The 18,419-nt window shown below is 43.0% G+C and overlaps 1 long non-coding RNA gene across 1 annotated transcript in view; it reads left to right on the forward strand.

Moving 5' to 3' along the window:
• Window positions 1–18,419, forward strand: part of LOC117354244 — a 42,391-nt gene that overhangs the window by 8,683 nt on the left and 15,289 nt on the right. Inside the window, exon 2 of the long non-coding RNA XR_004538151.1 lies at window positions 13,191–13,270. This is a non-coding gene — a long non-coding RNA (uncharacterized LOC117354244). The remainder of the gene's footprint in view (window positions 1–13,190; window positions 13,271–18,419) is intronic.

An 18,419-nucleotide genomic window follows, 5' to 3' on the forward strand; every position in this document is an offset into this window, starting at 1 on the left:
TTTAGGTTCTATTCTACACCTATGTCTGAAAGATAATTCAGTTACCTTCCAGTTGATATAAAAATACTGTATAGGCAACTGAATCTTTGGGAAGATTTGTACCAAAACCAGATCAAAATGGAAGGCTCTATTTGTGATAAATAAACAGTTGTACAGAATATTGTCTCTTTTTATACTTTAATAAAAATATTTAAATATAAAATCATAAGTGTTCAAGGCTTGTGTAAATGAGGACAGAGTCAACGATGACAGATCGGGGATGGGGACAGAGCCCACAGAGGCGTGGCGAGGAAGGGGTCAGAGCCTGCGGGGATGGGGTGAGGACGGGGACAAACTTTGTCCCCTGTGTCATTCTCTAGTTGGTGTCCCTGTACCAGCAGATGGGAGGCAGAGAAATTGGAACATTCATAAGAACATAAGAATTGCCATAGTGGGACAGACCAAAGGTCCATCAAGCCCAGTATTGTGTTTCCAACAGTGGTCAACCCAGGTCACAAGTACCTAGCTAGATCCCAAGTAGTAAAACAGATTTTATGCTGCTTATCCTAGAAATAAGCAGTGGATTTCCCCAAGCCATCTCAATAATGGCCTATGGACTTCTCTTTTAGAAAATTATCCAAACCTTTTTTAAACCCTAAACTGATTTAACCACCTTCTCCGGCAACAAATTCCAGAGTTGTGTGAAGAAACATTCCAGAGTTGTGTGAAGAAATATTTTTTTCCAGTTTGTTTTAAATCTACTACTTAGTAACTTCATCACATGCCCTCTGGTCTTAGGATTTTTGGAAAGAGTAAACAAATGATTCACATCTACCCTTTCCACTCCACTCAGTATTTTATGGACCTCTATCATATCACCCCTGAGCTATTTCTCCTCCAAGCTGAAGAGCCTAGTCCTCATAGGGAAGTAGTCACATCCCTTTTATCATTTTTGCCACCCTTCTCTGTATCGTTTCTAATTCCGCTATATCTTTTTTGAGATACAGCAACCAGAATTGCACACAGTAATCAAGGTGTGGCCATACCATAGAGAAATACAAGAGCATTATAACATTTTCATCTTTGTTTTCCATTCCCTTCCTGATAATTCCTACTACTACTTTCTTAGCCGCCGCTGCACATTGAGCTGAAGGTTTCAACATGTCCTCAACAATGACACCTAGGGCTCCTTTTACTAAGCTGCAATAGCATTTTTAGCGCACATAGGATTTTAGCGCGCACTAAACCTGCGCTACGCGGCAAGAACTAATGCCAGCTCAATGCTGGTGTAAAGGTCTAGCGTGCATGGCAATTCAGCATGCGCTAAGCATGCTCTAAAACCGCTATCGCAACTTAGTAAAAGGAGCCCCTAGATCCTTTTCCTGGCAGTGATTCCTAACATGGAACCCTGCATCACATAGCTATAGTTTGGGTTCCTCTTTCCCACATGCATCACTTTGCACTTGGTTACATTAACATCATCCGCCATTTTGATGCCCAGTAGCCCAGTCTCACAAGGTCCTCTTGTAATTTTTCACAATCCTCTTGCAATTTAACAACTTTGAACAACTTCATGTCATCAGTTAGTCCCATCTCTAGATCATTGATAAATATTTTAGAAAGCAGCAGCCCCAGCACAGACCCCTGGGGAATGCCACTATTTACCCTTCTCCATTGAGAATACTGATCATTTAAACCTACTCTCTGTTTTCTGTCTTTCAACCAGTTCTTAGTTCATAATAGGATATCCCATGACTTTCTAATTTCCTCAGAAGTCTTTCATGAGGTACTTTGTCAAATGTCTTTTGAAAATCTAAATACACAATATCTACCGGTTCATTTACCCCTTCAAAGAAATGCAGTAGATTGGTAAGGCAAGATTTCCCTTGACTAAATCCATGTTGGCTTTCTCTCATTTATCCATTCTTATGTATATGTTCCGACATTTTGTTCTTTATAATAGTCTCTACCATTATGAATGGCACCAACGTCAGACTTACTGGTATATAATGTCCCAGATCACTTCTGGAACCCTTTATAAAAATAGGCATCATGTTGGTCACCTTCCAGTCTTCTGGTACTATGCTGGATTTTAAAGAAAAATAGTAATAGTTCTGCAAGTTCATTTTTCAATTCTGTCAGCACCCTGGGATGTATACCATCCGGTCCAGGCATTTTGCTACTGTTCAGTTTGTCAAAGTGAGCCATTACATCTTCTAGTACTGCAGAGATTTATTTGAGTTTCTCTGATTAATCAGAATTGAATACCATTTCTGGTACTGGTAACTCCCCCCCCCCTCCAGCTTCCTTGGTGAAGACCGAAACAAAGAATTAATTTAATCTCTCTGCTATAGCCTTGTCTTCCCTAAGAGCTCCTTTTACCCCCTCGTTCATCTAGCGGTCCAACTGATTCTCTTCTCAGCGTATTGCTTTTAATATACCTAAAAAGTTTTTACTGTGTGTTTTTGCTTCCAGCACAATCTTCTTTTCAAGGTGAAGAACTTTTGTGAAGGGAGTGAAGAACTTAGTGCACGACAGAATAGTGAGACTTGGGTGTGATTGTATGCGATTATCTTACAGTAGCTAAACAGGTTGAAAAGGTGACAGCGAAAGCTAGAAGGATGCTAGGGTGCATAGGGAGGGGTATGGCCAGTAGGAAAAAGGAAGTATTGATGCCCCTATATAAAACTCTGGTGAGACCTCATTTAAAATATTGTGTACAATTCTGGAGGTCGCACCTTCAAAAAGATATAAAAAGGATGGAGTCAGTCCAGAGGAAAGCTAGTAAAATGATGCGTGATGTTCTTCATAAGGCGTAAGGGGACAGACTTAAAAATCTCAATTTGTATATTTTGGAGGAATGGCAGGAGAGGGGAGATATGATAGAGACGTTTAAATATCTATATGGGATAAATGCGCATGGGTCGAGTCTCTTTCACTTGAAAGGAAGCTCTGGAATGAGAGGGCATAGGATGAAATTAAGAGGTGATAGGCTCCGGAGTAATCGTAGAGTCAAAAACATCCCCCTCTCCCCAAATACATAAAATGGTACTAACAGGGAGATGCACGTTACACAATGATATTGTCAGCAATGATACAAGTCTAGGAGTTCTTGGAAAAAAATAGAATTCACTGAACAGCAAAATTTAAGATGAGATGATCTACTGTTTATTTGACAAGGTTTGCAATAGCAAAATCCTGTTCCCAGTTTTGTTGTTTCATTTGGTTTACTGAGGAATTGTCATTTACATCTCCCTTCCACTTTTACTTTTTAATTTTAACTGCAAGCATCAGATGTAACTACATAGGTAAAAGTAGTAAAAATTGGCAAAATTATTACTTTAGTAAAAGTAAAAGTAACAAATGTTATCCTGTACTTCTTTACAAGTACAAATAACAAAACCTTTACGTAAGTATAGTAAATATTTACATTTACATTCTGCCTCTTTTACAAAGCTGCGCTAGTGGCTGCCGCGCGGCAACAGCCCCGAAGCCCTTTAAATCTCTATGGGCTTCGTGGCTGTTAGCACAGGGCAGCCGCTAGCGCAGCTTTGTAAAAGAGGCTTTCCTCTGAACTGAACAGAAGACTCAGGTAAACATTTATTTAGTTTTTATAGATCTAAAACCTATAAATCTACAATTCTCTTCTGTTTACAATTACACATAAATATTAATACATCAAACCAGAAAAATATGAATCACATTAACTAAATAATATACTGTAGTACAATATTAGTCTTTTCAAGGTACTCCAATTCTTATCCACCATCTATCCATCAACTAACAGTATTTATTAGCATAGTTTACTTTTCTTTTTAATAAGTTTAACTCAGATTTTCATGGATTTTAATATTAATTTTATTCCTTAGCACTTTTGCTTCTTGAATATCATATGTGAACTCGCCTGTTTATGAACTTTCCTACTGCTGTGACATGCTATTAGTATTTCCCTTCTGAAACTTGTTATGAACCTATTCTTCTCCGTTGCCCTATTAGATTTTAATTTTTTCCTTGATCTTATAAGATTTAAGTCGTTCTCTTAGATTTTCATTTTGTATGCTTGCCTGGACTGATATATATTTTACCTGATTAAGTGCTTGACTCTCCTGTTCTCTTATGTATTGAACTTGGGAACAATCTTTTCTCTGTTATATATGAATTGTATCTGCTTTATCTTGTATATTGTTTTTCCTCTGCACCATTTCTTATGAAATTATCATATGCATTCCTTTTACATTGCTAAGTGTTTTTCCTGATGAATTTATCTCTGTCTGCTATGTATCAAAAGTGTACTTAATTTTACTGCTTATTATTGAATAACATGTTCATCTTTCTCTTTCATATATGGACTGTGAGATGTACTTTTCTCCCTTTGATGATTTCACTTTAGCTGTTCTTAACAGGACTGCCAGACTTTCAGTACTACCACACATACCCCTATACAATTCATTATTATTAAAGTCTTCATGAATTTTGGTATTCCCTGTAGTGAATATGTTCAGTTTTTCACATCCTTCTATTATGTATTTTACAGACATATGTTCTACTGGCGTTACACTATGCCTGGAATGATTATTTTGGTCCATGTTCTCTTTCAATATTGTTGTGGAAATTAGTTGTATTATATCGCCCATCTCATTTGTTAATTATTAAGCCTCCTCATCTTTATGCTAATTATTTTACTAATTGTCTGGCATCTCTATTAATTATGCTAGATATTGGAGGCCGTTCTCTTTCCTCTTTAGGCATCCTTTATCTGGTTGCTTTCCCCCTGCATCTTCCCACTGTTAGTTGGCTGATTTTTCTGTAGCTCTACATGCCTTTTCTAAGTACCATCCCTCAGAGGCCCACTACTTCTGATCTCTCTTTTTCTTTACTTCTTGAACTCCTGTACACATTGAATTAAATCATTTTCTACTCTCATCATGGCCTCTGTTGACTCACTCACCAATCTTACATTTGTATCCTGGAATGTTAATGGGCTAAGACACCCAGTAAAGAGGAAAAAAATTTTCACTCATCTTAAGAAGCTCAAGCCATCTATTATTTTTTTTCCCAAGAAACTCATATGCCTAATATCTCTCATTTTTTAAGCTCCAGTGACTGGCTGACTTATGTTGCTGATTTACCGGCACTCGATAGAAAACATGGAGTTGCAATCTTATCTCATAAAAATGTTTCCTTCCAACTTTTAGATTTGAAATCTGATCCTGAGGGTAGATGGCTCATTGTCAAAGGAAAAAATTTTTCCCATGAGGTTTTTCTCATTAATGTTTACACTCCTAATTCTGACTCCCCTGACTTTTTCACACAACTCTTTCAGTCTATTTCTGAATTTGATCCTCTTCCTGTCATAATGGCAGGTGATTTTAATTTACCTATGGATATCTGGTTTGATAGGCACTCCTCCTGCTCCATTATTCCATCCAAGGCTAATTGTACTCTGTTCATTGATTAAACATTATAACTTGACAGAACCCTGGAGGTTACAGCACCTTGATGCCAGAGATTATACCTACTTTTCCTCTCCACACAATAGCTATTTGAGAATTGACTATTTTCTCATCTCTTCCTCACTAGTACCCAATTTGGAGACATCTGGTATTAATGCTATTGTTGTTTCAGATCATGCTCCTGTATCTGTTAAACTAAGTTGGACTTCTCTTGACATGCACAGATATCTTTTATGGCGTATCAACAATACTCTATTAAAAGATGATTTTACCAGAGAGAGACTTACTAAATTTATTGACGAGTTCTTCCAATTTAACAATTCTGATACCCTGGACGCATTAACCATTTGGGAGGTTTTTAAAGTTTCGCTTAGAAGTGAATTAATATCGATTCAAGCTTATCTTACAAAACAGAATAGACTAGAACAACAAAACCTTGAACTCCAAAAATCGTGAGCAGGAATTTTTTAAAACTAATAATAAAACTCTTCTATCTAAAATTTACAAATTGAAATATTCCTATAACAAATTGACTAGTATTACTGCTCAACAAGACATCTTTGTCACTTCTACCAAATATTATGTAGAAATGAATAAGAGTAGCAAAATGCTTGCTAATTATTTGAAACGAAAAAGGACTAAAGTACAAATTCCATGTAATAAAAATCCCGCTGGTCAACTCTTATCTTCGCATGATGATATCTCCAGGGCCTTCCACTTATTTTACTCTGAGCTCTATTCCTCAGATATTTCAGATCACTTAACAAGTGCAAATGATTTTTTTTGATTCCCTGCACCCCTCTAAACTTACTGATTCTGACAATGAGGCATTACAAAGTCCATTTAAAGTAACTGAGACTCTATCAGCTATAAAACTCCTTTCCTCCAGGAAATCGCCTGGATCTGATGGACTTGCAGTAGAACTTTATAAAGTATTTAAGGATCAATTATCTCCAGTGCTTACTTCTCTTTTTAATTAACTTACTCCACAAATGGTGTCTAACAGTCACTTTCTGGATGCCATTATTACAGTCATTCCTAAACCAAACAAGGACTCACAACTAATTTCGAACTACAGACCCATATCGCTATTGAATGCAGATTATAAAATATATGCTACCATTCTTTCACATAGACTTCAAAACTATATTGGCACACTCATTTCCCACCACCAAGTAGGTTTTATGCCATGCAGGCTTATTACAGACAACTCCAATATTTTCTTTCAGCTAGCCTCTTTCACTCACTCTACTAAAGAGCCTTTTATAGCCCTTTCTTTAGACGCAGAAAAAGCTTTTGATAGAGTGGAGTGGCCCCATTTATTCCGGATCATGCAATGTTTTGGCTTCCCTCTTGCTTTTATTGATTATGCTAAAATTATTTATTCTAATCCTAAAGCCTCTATTATTATTAATAACATTCTATCGCCCTTTTTTGCCTTGCACCGGGGTACCCCCAAGGCTGTCCTATCACCTTATCTTTTTTTATTATTATTATATTTATTTGAAAATTTTCAGAGAAATACAAAGCATGAGAGGTACAGCAAATAGAAAACCAAATAAAGTTCACACAGAACAACCCCTCTCTCCCTCCCAGAAACTCAAAAATGCAAATATTTGTACTGTAACTCTTCAGTACAAAGCACCACAACACATCCTAAAAACCACAAACCTACCTCCCCTCCCCCACCCCAGGGTCAATTATACAAATAAAATAAAACAATACAAGATGGTTAGCACTATCATATAGATAACAAACAAAAGTCATGTTATACTTTCACACCATTTAACATAAGGATCCCGCACTTTAAAAAAGGGAGTAAGTCAATTATGCAGCAAAGCAGTCAGACATACGAAAAATAAAATCCACTTTACACAACAAAAAAATTCTGCCAGGGGAATAGGCCTGTTTCCAATGGGCAGCCAATAAAAGTTGAGCCGCTGTAAAAACAAAACAAGCACATTTATGCACTTTAACAGATAACAAAGCTAATGGTAAATGTAAGAGAGCACTACCCATATGTCGATGAAGAGTTATATGAAAAATATCAGACAGCAATTCAAAACCCATATCCCAATAGGGAACAACCCGTGGACTGTCTCACCAAATATGAAGAAAGGTACCTTGCTGACCACAATTTCTCCAACAAAGATTAGATACCTGGGGGTACATTTTATGGAGCCACATAGGCGTAAGGTACCATTGGTACAGCATCTTGTATCCATTTTCCACCAAAGAGCTAGCTATAGAGACACGAAGCAATCGAATAAACACCCGCTCCCAATTTATAGCTGGCCCAACTGGTCGCAAGAGCCCCTCCCAAATACCTATAAATTTAATTGGGGGGGGCCTGTTGTTGTTTAAGAGCTTTATAAAACCGAGAAATACACCCCCTTCCACTATTCCCCATAAGGGCCCATTCCAATGGGGTCTCCTCCATTATCTTTTTAATCTTACTCTTGAGCCTCTTCTATTGGCCATTAACTCGAATGAGAAAATTGCAGGTATCACCCACAACAAGGTAGAATACAAGTTATCAGCATAGGTGGCCGATGTACTGCTTTATCTCACTAAACCAGACTGCTCCCTCCCAGCCCTTTTTAAACTGATTCACTCATTTTCTTCATTCTCCGGTTATAAAATTAACCAACAAAAAACGGAAGTTTTGCCTTTAAATAACTATTCCCAGCCTGAGTTCATACAACCATTTAATCTACTTTGGTCTCCATCCCATATTAGATATTTGGGTATAGATCTTTATAGCACCTTTTCTACTTCAGTCAAACATAGTAACATAGGAGATGACGGCAGATAAAGACCCGAATGGTCCATCCAGTCTGCCCAACCTGATTCAATTTAAATTTTTTTAATTTTTTTATAATATAATATAATAGCGATAGCCTCCTTACCAGCATTAAAACATTATTGCAGTCTTGGCATCCCCTTCATCTTTCCTGGTGGGGCAGGATAGAAACTATTAAAATGGTTGTGGCCCCTAAAATTAATTTTATACTCGGAATGCTTCCTCAATTATTTCCCAATCATTTTTACAAAGTGTTGACAAACATATTTCTGCCTTTATATGGCAACATAAATCTCCTAGAATTGCCCTCAAGAAACTTAAAGCCTCCCCAAATAATACAGCGGTGTTACTTCCTGACTTCCTAACTTATCATAAAGCTTTCATATTACAACAGGCTGGTAGATGGTTTTCTTCTTCTTCTGACTATTATCCTCTCTGGCTGAATTTAGAACATTCTCTCTACGCAGCTGCACAATCACTAGTTCCTTTGTTAACCTCTGATACCATATTACAGAAATCAAATTCTATTATCTCTCAATCAGTGACATGCCTCCTGGAACTTGATGAACTACTGGACATTCATATTGGTAAGTCTACATATATCTCTCTCTGGTATAATCCCCGCTTTTTGATCAATCAATAAACAGGTTATTTTTTTGTCTCATTGGGCTAAACTAAGGATCTGGTATCTAGCTGATGTCGGTACGCCATCACTACAACTTTTGACTTTTGCAAAATTACAGGATAAATTTACTCTTCCAGCTTCTGCATTCTATCAGTGGCTCCAACTTACTAGTGTCATTAACAAATCCAATGTCTTACATACCATTGTTGCTAGAATCCCTACCTTGATTTCATTGTTTTCCAAACTCCTGACTGCAGGTCATATAGCATCATATCCAGGTTTAACTCTAATTCTTCTCTACAAAGGTCGTGGGTTGCCAAATGTTAGATAGACAGTGGTCATCCATGTGGACCAAATCCCTCCGAGCCATTCCCTCTGCTAATTACCTACAATCAGTGTTTTTTTCTGCATCATAAGATGACTTGGACACCCCAAAAATTGCATGTGGCAGGCCTTCTTCCCTCTAATTTATGCTGGAATTGTAAATCATTTCCAGGTACCATATTATATATGATTATTGAATGTCCCTGTTTGCAGAGCTTTTGGTTGGATGTTTGGTCTATTTTTCAATTAATTTTCAAAATTCAGTCTGAATTAACTTATAATGTTATAGTGCTGAAGTCAAAGGCTCCCTCAATTGCTATTCCCATATCTCAATATGCTTTATTTGACACATTTGTCATCATTACGTTGAGACTGATTTTGTCTAACTGGAAATCATTTGACTCACTTAATGTCCATTTTAGGTATCAATCATAAGAACATAAGAAGTGCCGCTGCTGGGTCAGACCAGTGGTCCAGCAGTCTGCTCACGCGGCAGCCCTGTTGATCAAAGACCAGCGCCCTAACTGAGACTAGCCCTACCTGCATACCTCCTTGTTCAGTAGGAACTTGTATAACTTTGTCTTGAATCCCTGAAGGGTGTTTTCCCCTATAACAGCCTCCGGGAGAGCATTCCAGTTTTCCACCACTCTCTGGGTGAAGAAGAACTTCCTTACATTTGTACGGAATCTATCCTCTTTCAACTTCAAAGAGTGTCCTCTCGTTCTCCCTACCTTGGAGAGGGTGAACAACCTGTCCTTATCTACTAAGTCTATCCCCTTCAGTACCTTGAATGTTTCGATCATGTCCCCTCTCAATCTCCTCTGTTCGAGGGAGAAGAGGCCCAGTGTCTTTAATTTTTCGCTGTACGGCAGCTCCTCCAACCCCTTAACTATCTTAGTCGCTCTTCTCTGGACACTCTCGAGTAGAACAGTGTCCTTCTTCATGTACGGCAACCAGTGCTGTACGCAGTACTCTAGGTGAGGGCGCACCATGGCCCAGTATAGCGGCATGATAACCTTCTCCGATCTGTTTGTGATCCCCTTCTTTATCTTTCCTAGCATTCTGTTCGCCCTTTTCACCGCCGCCGCCGCATATTGAGTAGACGGCTTCATCGACTTGTCGATCAGAACTCCCAAGTCCCTTTCCTGGGAGGTCTCTCCAAGTACCGCCTCGGACATCCTGTACTTGTGCTTGAGATTTTTGTTACTGACATGCATCACTTTACACTTATCCACGTTGAACCTCATCTGCCATGTCGATGCCTATTCCTCGAGCCTGATTACGTCACGTTGTAGATCTTCGCAATCCCCCTGCGTCTTCACTACTCTGAATAACTTCGTGTAGTCTGCAAATTTAATCACCTCGCTTGTCGTACCTATGTCCAGATCGTTTATAAAGATGTTGAAATGTATGGGTCCAAGGACCGAGCTCTGCGGCACCCCACTGGTGATGCTCTTCCAGTCCGAGTATTGCTCATTTACCCCCACTCTCTGTTTCCTATGCTCCAGCCAGTTTTTAATCCATGTGAGTATTTCTCCCTTGATTCCATGACTCGCAATTTTCCAAAGTACCGGGAACCTTGTCGAACGCCTTGTGAAAGTCCAAATATACAATGTCGATCGGGTTGCCCTTGTCTATTTGCCTGTTTACTCCCTTGAAGAAGTGCAGCAAGTTTGTCAAACAAGATCTGCCTTTGCTGAAACCGTGCTGGCTGGTTCTCATCAGACCATGTCCGTCAAGGTGATCAATGATGCGGTCTTTTATCAGCGCCTCTACCATCTTTCCTGGTACTATTACAGCATAAACGTGAAATATTGATTTCTACCATCATGCCTCTAACCACTAAAGTCCACACGAAATGGGCCCTATTTAAAGATTATTTGGATTCTATCTAACTTGCTTCCAACTATATTAGTGTACTATCTATTATCTTTAAGCTCTTTTTTTCTCTCTTTCTTTTACTCTATTTGCCTCTGGGGGACTCCCTCTTTTTTCCCTTTATCTTCCTTCTGCCTTCAGACTTTCCATTTCCTCCTACCCTCCCCCTCCCTTTTTTCTTTTCTTTCTTTTTTTTTTTTTTAACACCCCTCATCCTCTGACTTACGATCTTTCCTTTTGCATTTATTGGATATAAAGAACAATTGGAGAAACTTTTGATTGTCTCCCTATATGTCCATAATATGTAATACGGATATATATATATATATATATATATATATATATATTTATATATATATATTTATTTCTGTATTGATAAAAATTCAATAAAATTTCATGAAAAAAAAAGAAACAGATCTCAAAGGTCTGAAGGTGTGCTAACTGATTTAGCGCATACTAAATGCAAAGGCCTTAGCATTTATCACGTGCAATAAATTGATTAGCACACACTAAATCGGTTAACATGTGGTAAATCAGTTAGCACACCTTAGTAAAAGAACCCCATAGTATAGCAGATATCACACAGGGCATTAAAACCGTGAAACATTCCATCGCACTTTGGGCTAGATTCACTAAGCAAATCGATCGTGTACCGATCGGTTTGCGAGCCCTTTCCAACCTGATTTCCCTCTGACCAGATTCACTAACCTGTGTAGCAATCCGATCCCAATCCTCCCATGCAAATTAGTAAAACCCCATGCAAAATAGCCAAGCAATTGATTCACTAACAATTGCTTGGCTATTTTGAATCGGGTTTTACTACTGACAAACCCGACTGCTGCAGAACTGTCGGTAACTGTGTTATTGACAGGTCTGCTGGTTTTTTGACAGGCCTGCCTGTCTTTTTTTATTTATTTTTTCCCTTGGCACAGATATTTTGCGTGTGTTACACACGCAAAATATCTGCCCCATAAAAAAATAAATAAATAAAAGACAGGCAGGCCCGTCCAAAAAATGTGTGCCCTCCCCAAACACGGCTTCCCCTCCCGATGCTGCCCCACCCCACCCAAATCAGGCGCAACTCACCCCCCAACCAGCAAGACCCGACACCCCGCCCATTAAAAGTTGGGAGCAGGAGGGGTGCTAAGTCCCTCCTGCTCCATAGGCCCACCAACCCCCCCCGGCCAGGTGTGGCCCGTCACCACCCTACATCCAAGTTGGTAGCAGGAAGGGTGCTCGGTCCCTCCTGCTCCTCCAGGTCCAGCGACTCATCTGCCTAGGCCTTAGGCCCCGCCCCGGTGCATCATGTGATGCACAGGGAGGAGCCTAAGGCCCTGATTGGAGGGGCCTGAGGTGCCTGAGCCAATCAGGGACTTCCTAAGGAGCAAGGTGGACCGAGCACCCCTCCTGCTCCCAACTTGGATGTAGGGGGGTGCTGGGCCTGGCCGGGCCCGGCCGGGGGGTTGGTGGGCCTACGGAGCAGGAGGGACAGAGCTTTTAACGGGCTGGGTGTCAGGCCGTGCTATGTTGGGGGTGGCCTACGGAGGGTGTGTCGGACCATTCCTGTTGGGGGGGCTTTTTTTTCATTTTTTTAATAGGCCTGATATTTTGAGGCCTATTTAAAAAAATGCTTCTCCTGTCACTACTGTCAGGGTTTGTGCATGCTCCAGGATCGCTCTCTAGTGATCCTGGCCATGGATGGGGGGGGGGGGGGGCGTGTCAACAATCATCCCCATATGCATGCAGGCCTTTTGTGAATTCGTCGGTTTGCATGCAATCAAGAACGGATCGGAGATGGAATCAGGGTTTAGTGAATCTAGCCCTTTGTTTACAAGCTTTAGTTAGTATAGTTTCGCATCAGATGAAATTTTTTTTTCTTTCAAGAGAGAAATTTGACTTGTATGAGAAGGATATTCTTCAATAGCTGGCAGTTAGGCTATATCCTTAATATTATAAACCAGACCTAACTGGGCAGACTGGATGGGCTGTTCAATCTTTATCTGCCATCGATTCTCTGCCAACTTTCAGAATATTTGCAACTTTTTGACTGCTTTTCCCTACAAGTTAATCTGGCTCTAAAAATGAAATACATGTGCATGTATAACTAATATGTTACTTATTTTAATAGGTTGAAAGGAATGACAGAAAAAATGACTGATCTGCCATTAGTCCCGAGTTGTTCCAAAGAAGATGAGAGTGAATTGCTTAGTAAGTATCTGAATATGTAGCCCTGTGTACATGTACATTTTGTCATTAGTTTATTACCTCTGATGAGAGCTATCCTAGCTTTAGAATGTCTACATCTCTTCAGGGCAGCTCCACTGCTATCGGGAGCTGCCCCAACTGAAACTGCACCTTCGGCAGCTAAGGAGGGAGATCGTGCTGGCGTGGGAGACCAGCTCTGCCTCCCGACACCCGCCACGGCTCAGATATGTCCAGCTAACTCTTCAGGGCAGCTCCACTGCTATCGGGAGCTGCCCCAACTGAAACTGCACCTTCGGCAGCTGAGGGAGATCAGGCTGGTGTGGGAGACCAGCTCCGCCTCCCGACGTCCCCCGCAGCTCAGTTTCATCCAGACAACTCTTCAGGGCAGCTCCACTACTATCGGGAGCTGCCCCAGCTGAAACTGCACCTTCGGCAGCTAAGGAGGGAGATCAGGCCGGCGTGGGAGACCAGCTCCGCCTCCCGACACCCCCTGCGGCTCAAATTTGTCCAGCTAACTCTTCAGGGCAGCTCCACTGCTATCGGTAGCTGCCCTAACCTTCGGCAGCTGAGAGAGATCGGGCCGGCGTGGGAGACCAGCTTCGCCTCCCGACGCCCTCTGCGGCTCAGTCTCGTCCACACAACTCTTCAGGGCAGCTCCACTGCTATTGGAAGCTGTCCCAACTGAAACTGCACCTTCGGCAGCTACGGAGGGAGATTGGGCCGGCGTGGGAGACAGCTCCGCCTCCCGACACCCCCCCGGCTCAAATTTGTCCAGCTAACTCTTCAGGGCAGCTCCACTGCTATCGGGAGCTGCCCCAGTGACGCTCTCTACAGCACCTATACTAAAGAATCTCATACTCCTACCCAACCAGGTACAGAACAACAACTTATTCACAGCCAACCACTCGTTCCCCATCACCCACCCTCTGCCACCAAAATGAAACTAATCCCACAAACACACACTCAGGTCACCCTACTGATAATCCTCCTCCTCATTACCAGTTGGAAAGCAGAAGCAAACAACTTACCTACCACACCCACAAGCTCCACTACAAACAAAATCCAACATCAAAACAGGAGAACCCCAATAGCTAGACGCTCAAACCACTGCTCAACATCCCATCACCCTAGCCTGGAGGAGAAGATCATCACATCCCAAGACCAAACTTCAACCTCCTACTAAAACACTCATCTACCCTGAAACGACTCACAATTTAGAGAATGACACGGTGAAAAAATTGGTCCCCGTCACCGCCCCGTCCCCGTCTCACCATCCTCTGCACCGCCCCGTCACCGCCATTCCCTTCACCGCCCCGTCACCGCCACTGCCACCCCATTCACCGCCCCGTCACCGCCACTGCAACCCCATTCACCGTCCCGTCACCGTCACCGCTGCATACATAAAAGCCTCAAACGGGTACGATTTTATATACTTTTCTTTATTTACGTATAAAGGAAACATTCTTTAAAACTTTAAAATTTTAAAACTTAGTTAAATATTAGTTAATAACTATACAAAAACAAACACGACATGTACTTTTAATGCTTACAATGTTAGCCTACATGGTATTGTAGACGCGGCCGCTGTACCTAATCGCGGCAAAGATCTCCCTGCCGTGATTAGCATAGTGACCGCGGCTACGGCTGCAAGTCTCCCCTCCCCCCAGCGATCACGGCAGGAGGGCACCCAACCCCTCCTGTAGACCCCCCCAACGGCCCTCCCGACAATCGCAGCAGAAGGGTACCCAACCCCTCCTGCCGGTCCTCCCAATGGCCTCCCCTAAGATCGCCGGCAGGAGGGTACCCAACCCCTCCTGCTGGACCCCCCCCAACGAACCCTCCCACCCCGGAACCCCCTTAGTCTTACTTTCCAAGTTGGACCGGACGGCTCCTCACACGTATGGCCAGCAGGCTTGCCTCCGTCCAAATGAGGCGGGCCCGCCCCTACCCTGCCCAACCCCACATGATCCTAGGGCCTGATTGGTCTAGGCACCTAAAGCCACTCCCGCTATAGGAGGGGCCTTAGGTGCTTGGGCCAATCAGGCCCTAGGATCCTGTGGGTTAGGCAGGGGAAGGGAGGGGAGGGGCGGGCCCGCCTCATTTGGACGGAGGCAGGCCTGCTGGCCAGACGAGAGAGGAGCTGTCCGGTCCAACTTGGAAAGTAAGACTAAGGGTGGTGTTTCGGGATGGCGGGGTTTGTTGGGGGAGGGTCCGGCAGGAGGGGTTGGGCACCCTCCTATTGGCGATATAGGGGGCCGTTGGGGGGGCCGGCAGGAGGGGTTGGGCACCCTCCTACCAGTGATCATAGGGGGGCTGTTGGGGAGCTGGCAGGAGGGGTTGGATATTCTCCTGCTGCGATCGTCGGGGGGGCTGTTGGGGTAGGCAGGAGGGGATGGGTACCCTCCTGCCGCGATCGTTGGGGAGGGCTGGTTCTGTCGGCATGAAGGGCTGAGCACCTTCCTGCTGGCGATCGTCGGGGGGGGGGCGGGTTCTATTGGCAGGAAGGGTTGATCTGACAAATGAGGAGCCAGTATATTGTGGGGCGGAGTCAATGCAGCAACGTGCAAGTTGGATCGAGAGTTGGAGAAGACAGACAACATGGCGGAGACATCAAACACCCGGTCACGAACACGGTGAAACACAGGTAAATAGCGGTTCCTAGAAGGGGGTACATTGGCCTGCGGGGACAAATCTTTTCACCGTTTTTGCGGGCGGTGAAAACTTTTGTCCCCGTGTCTGCGGCGATTTGGCTTTGGAGTCTCCATAACCCGCAGCCAAACCGCAGCCACGCCGCAGCTCCCTGCGGGGATCACTCCCCGTGTCATTCTCTATCACAATTATCAAACTGATATCACCACCCTAACTTGTGCCTACGTAAACATCAGAGCCCTAGGACCTAAAACAGAACATATAAAAAACTGGATAAAAACTGAAAACTTAGACTACCTTTTCCTCACAGAAACCTGGCTAACCTCAGACACAGATCCCAGAATAACAGAAGTATGCCCTCAGGGATACAAAATAACAGTAACCTGCAGAGAGAAAAAAAGAGGAGGAGGACTAGCAATCTTAATCAAGGACTCTCTAATCCTAAACATACTTGAAAAAACATTCACCCCACCATGGACTTCCTTGCCTGTCATCTCTCAAGCACCACACTAAAAAACTCACTAAACTGCATGCTCTGCTACATAACACCGGGAAACTGGACCGCAGTAAGACCTGAATTTGAAAACTTCATATACCAAAACTCTCTAACAACAGAATACAACCTCATCCTAGGAGATCTAAACCTACATCTTGAAGACCAAAGATCCAAACCAGCAGAAAACTGTCTATCATTTCTCAATGCCTTATCCTTCCAAATCCTAAACCCACAAACCACTCATGAAAAAGGACACCAACTCGACATCGCAGCCTTCATGACCTATTAATCTTCCACCCCAAAAATTCAAACACCTAATGGAACCTGGTCCCCATCCCTCTGGTTGGACCATTACACATACACCTTCAACATCAACTGGACCAAGAACAAGACCACACCTAAATCCAAAAAAATAACCTACACCTCATGCAAACGCATCGAGCCCTCCAAATTCTGGACAAAAATAGATGAAACTATCCAGGACTGCGACCCCCAAGAATTTTATCTCACACTGGAACAACCTGACCACCAACATCCTTGATGAACTAGCCCCACTACAAACCAAAACCAGAACCAGCAGAAGATCAGACCAATGGTTTGACAATGAACTACTCCAACTTAAAAGACAATGCAGACGACTAGAAAGAAAATGGAGAAAAACTAACCTAGATCACACAAAATCCGCCTGGAAAAAAATTAACAAACAGTACAAATTACTACTAAAGGACAAGAGAAAAACACACTACACCAATCTAATAGGCACAGAAACCCAAGATACCAAAAAACTATTCCAAATATTACAAGAACTAATAGACACCAAACCCTACATGACAACCAACAATACCCCACCCCCCTCAGCCACCCTCTTAGCAGAACACTTCAAGAACAAAATTACAAACACCAGAGTCACCCTCAATTGTACCTCATCCCACCCAAACAAACTCATAATTCTTCCCACAGAAATAGAATCAACTGCAGCAGACAGAGCATAGTCCCAATTCCCCAGCATACAATGGCCCGAACTCAATAAACTCTACAAAAAATACAGCCACGCATCCTGTGACCTCAACCACTGCCCTTCATATCTCCTTACAACCTATAGCACAAAATTCCATTCTCTACTTCTGCAATGGATACAAACCATGCTCACAGACTGCCTTTTCCCAACTGACCTCAGCGAAATCATCATCACCCCAATCCAAAAAGACCCAAAAGGACCAATAGACCAACCATCCAACTACAGACCCTTTGCCTCAATACCTCTATACGTTAGAGAATGACACGGTGAAAAAATTGGTCCCCGTCACCGCCCCGTCCCCGTCTCACCATCCTCTGCACCGCCCCGTCACCGCCATTCCCTTCACCGCCCCGTCACCGCCACTGCCACCCCATTCACCGCCCCGTCACCGCCACTGCAACCCCATTCACCGCCCCGTCACCGTCACCGCTGCATACATAAAAGCCTCAAATGGGTACGATTTTATATACTTTTCTTTATTTACGTATAAAGGAAACATTCTTTAAAACTTTAAAACTTTAAAACTTAGTTAAATATTAGTTAATAACTATACAAAAACAAACACGACATGTACTTTTAATGCTTACAATGTTAGCCTACATGGTAAGTAGACGCGGCCGCTGTACCTAATCGCGGCAAAGATCTCCCTGCCGTGATTAGCATAGTGACCGCGGCTACGGCTGCAAGTCTCCCCTCCCCCCAGCGATCACGGCAGGAGGGCACCCAACCCCTCCTGTAGACCCCCCCCAATGGCCCCTCCCGACAATCGCAGCAGAAGGGTACCCAACCCCTCCTGCCGGTCCTCCCAATGGCCTCCCCTAAGATCGCCGGCAGGAGGGTACCCAACCCCTCCTGCTGGACCCCCCCCAACGAACCCTCCCACCCCGGAACCCCCTTAGTCTTACTTTCCAAGTTGGACCGGACGGCTCCTCACACGTATGGCCAGCAGGCTTGCCTCCGTCCAAATGAGGCGGGCCCGCCCCTACCCT

This window comes from Geotrypetes seraphini, chromosome 2 (genome assembly GCF_902459505.1).
Source record: "Geotrypetes seraphini chromosome 2, aGeoSer1.1, whole genome shotgun sequence".
NCBI lineage: Eukaryota > Metazoa > Chordata > Amphibia > Gymnophiona > Dermophiidae > Geotrypetes > Geotrypetes seraphini.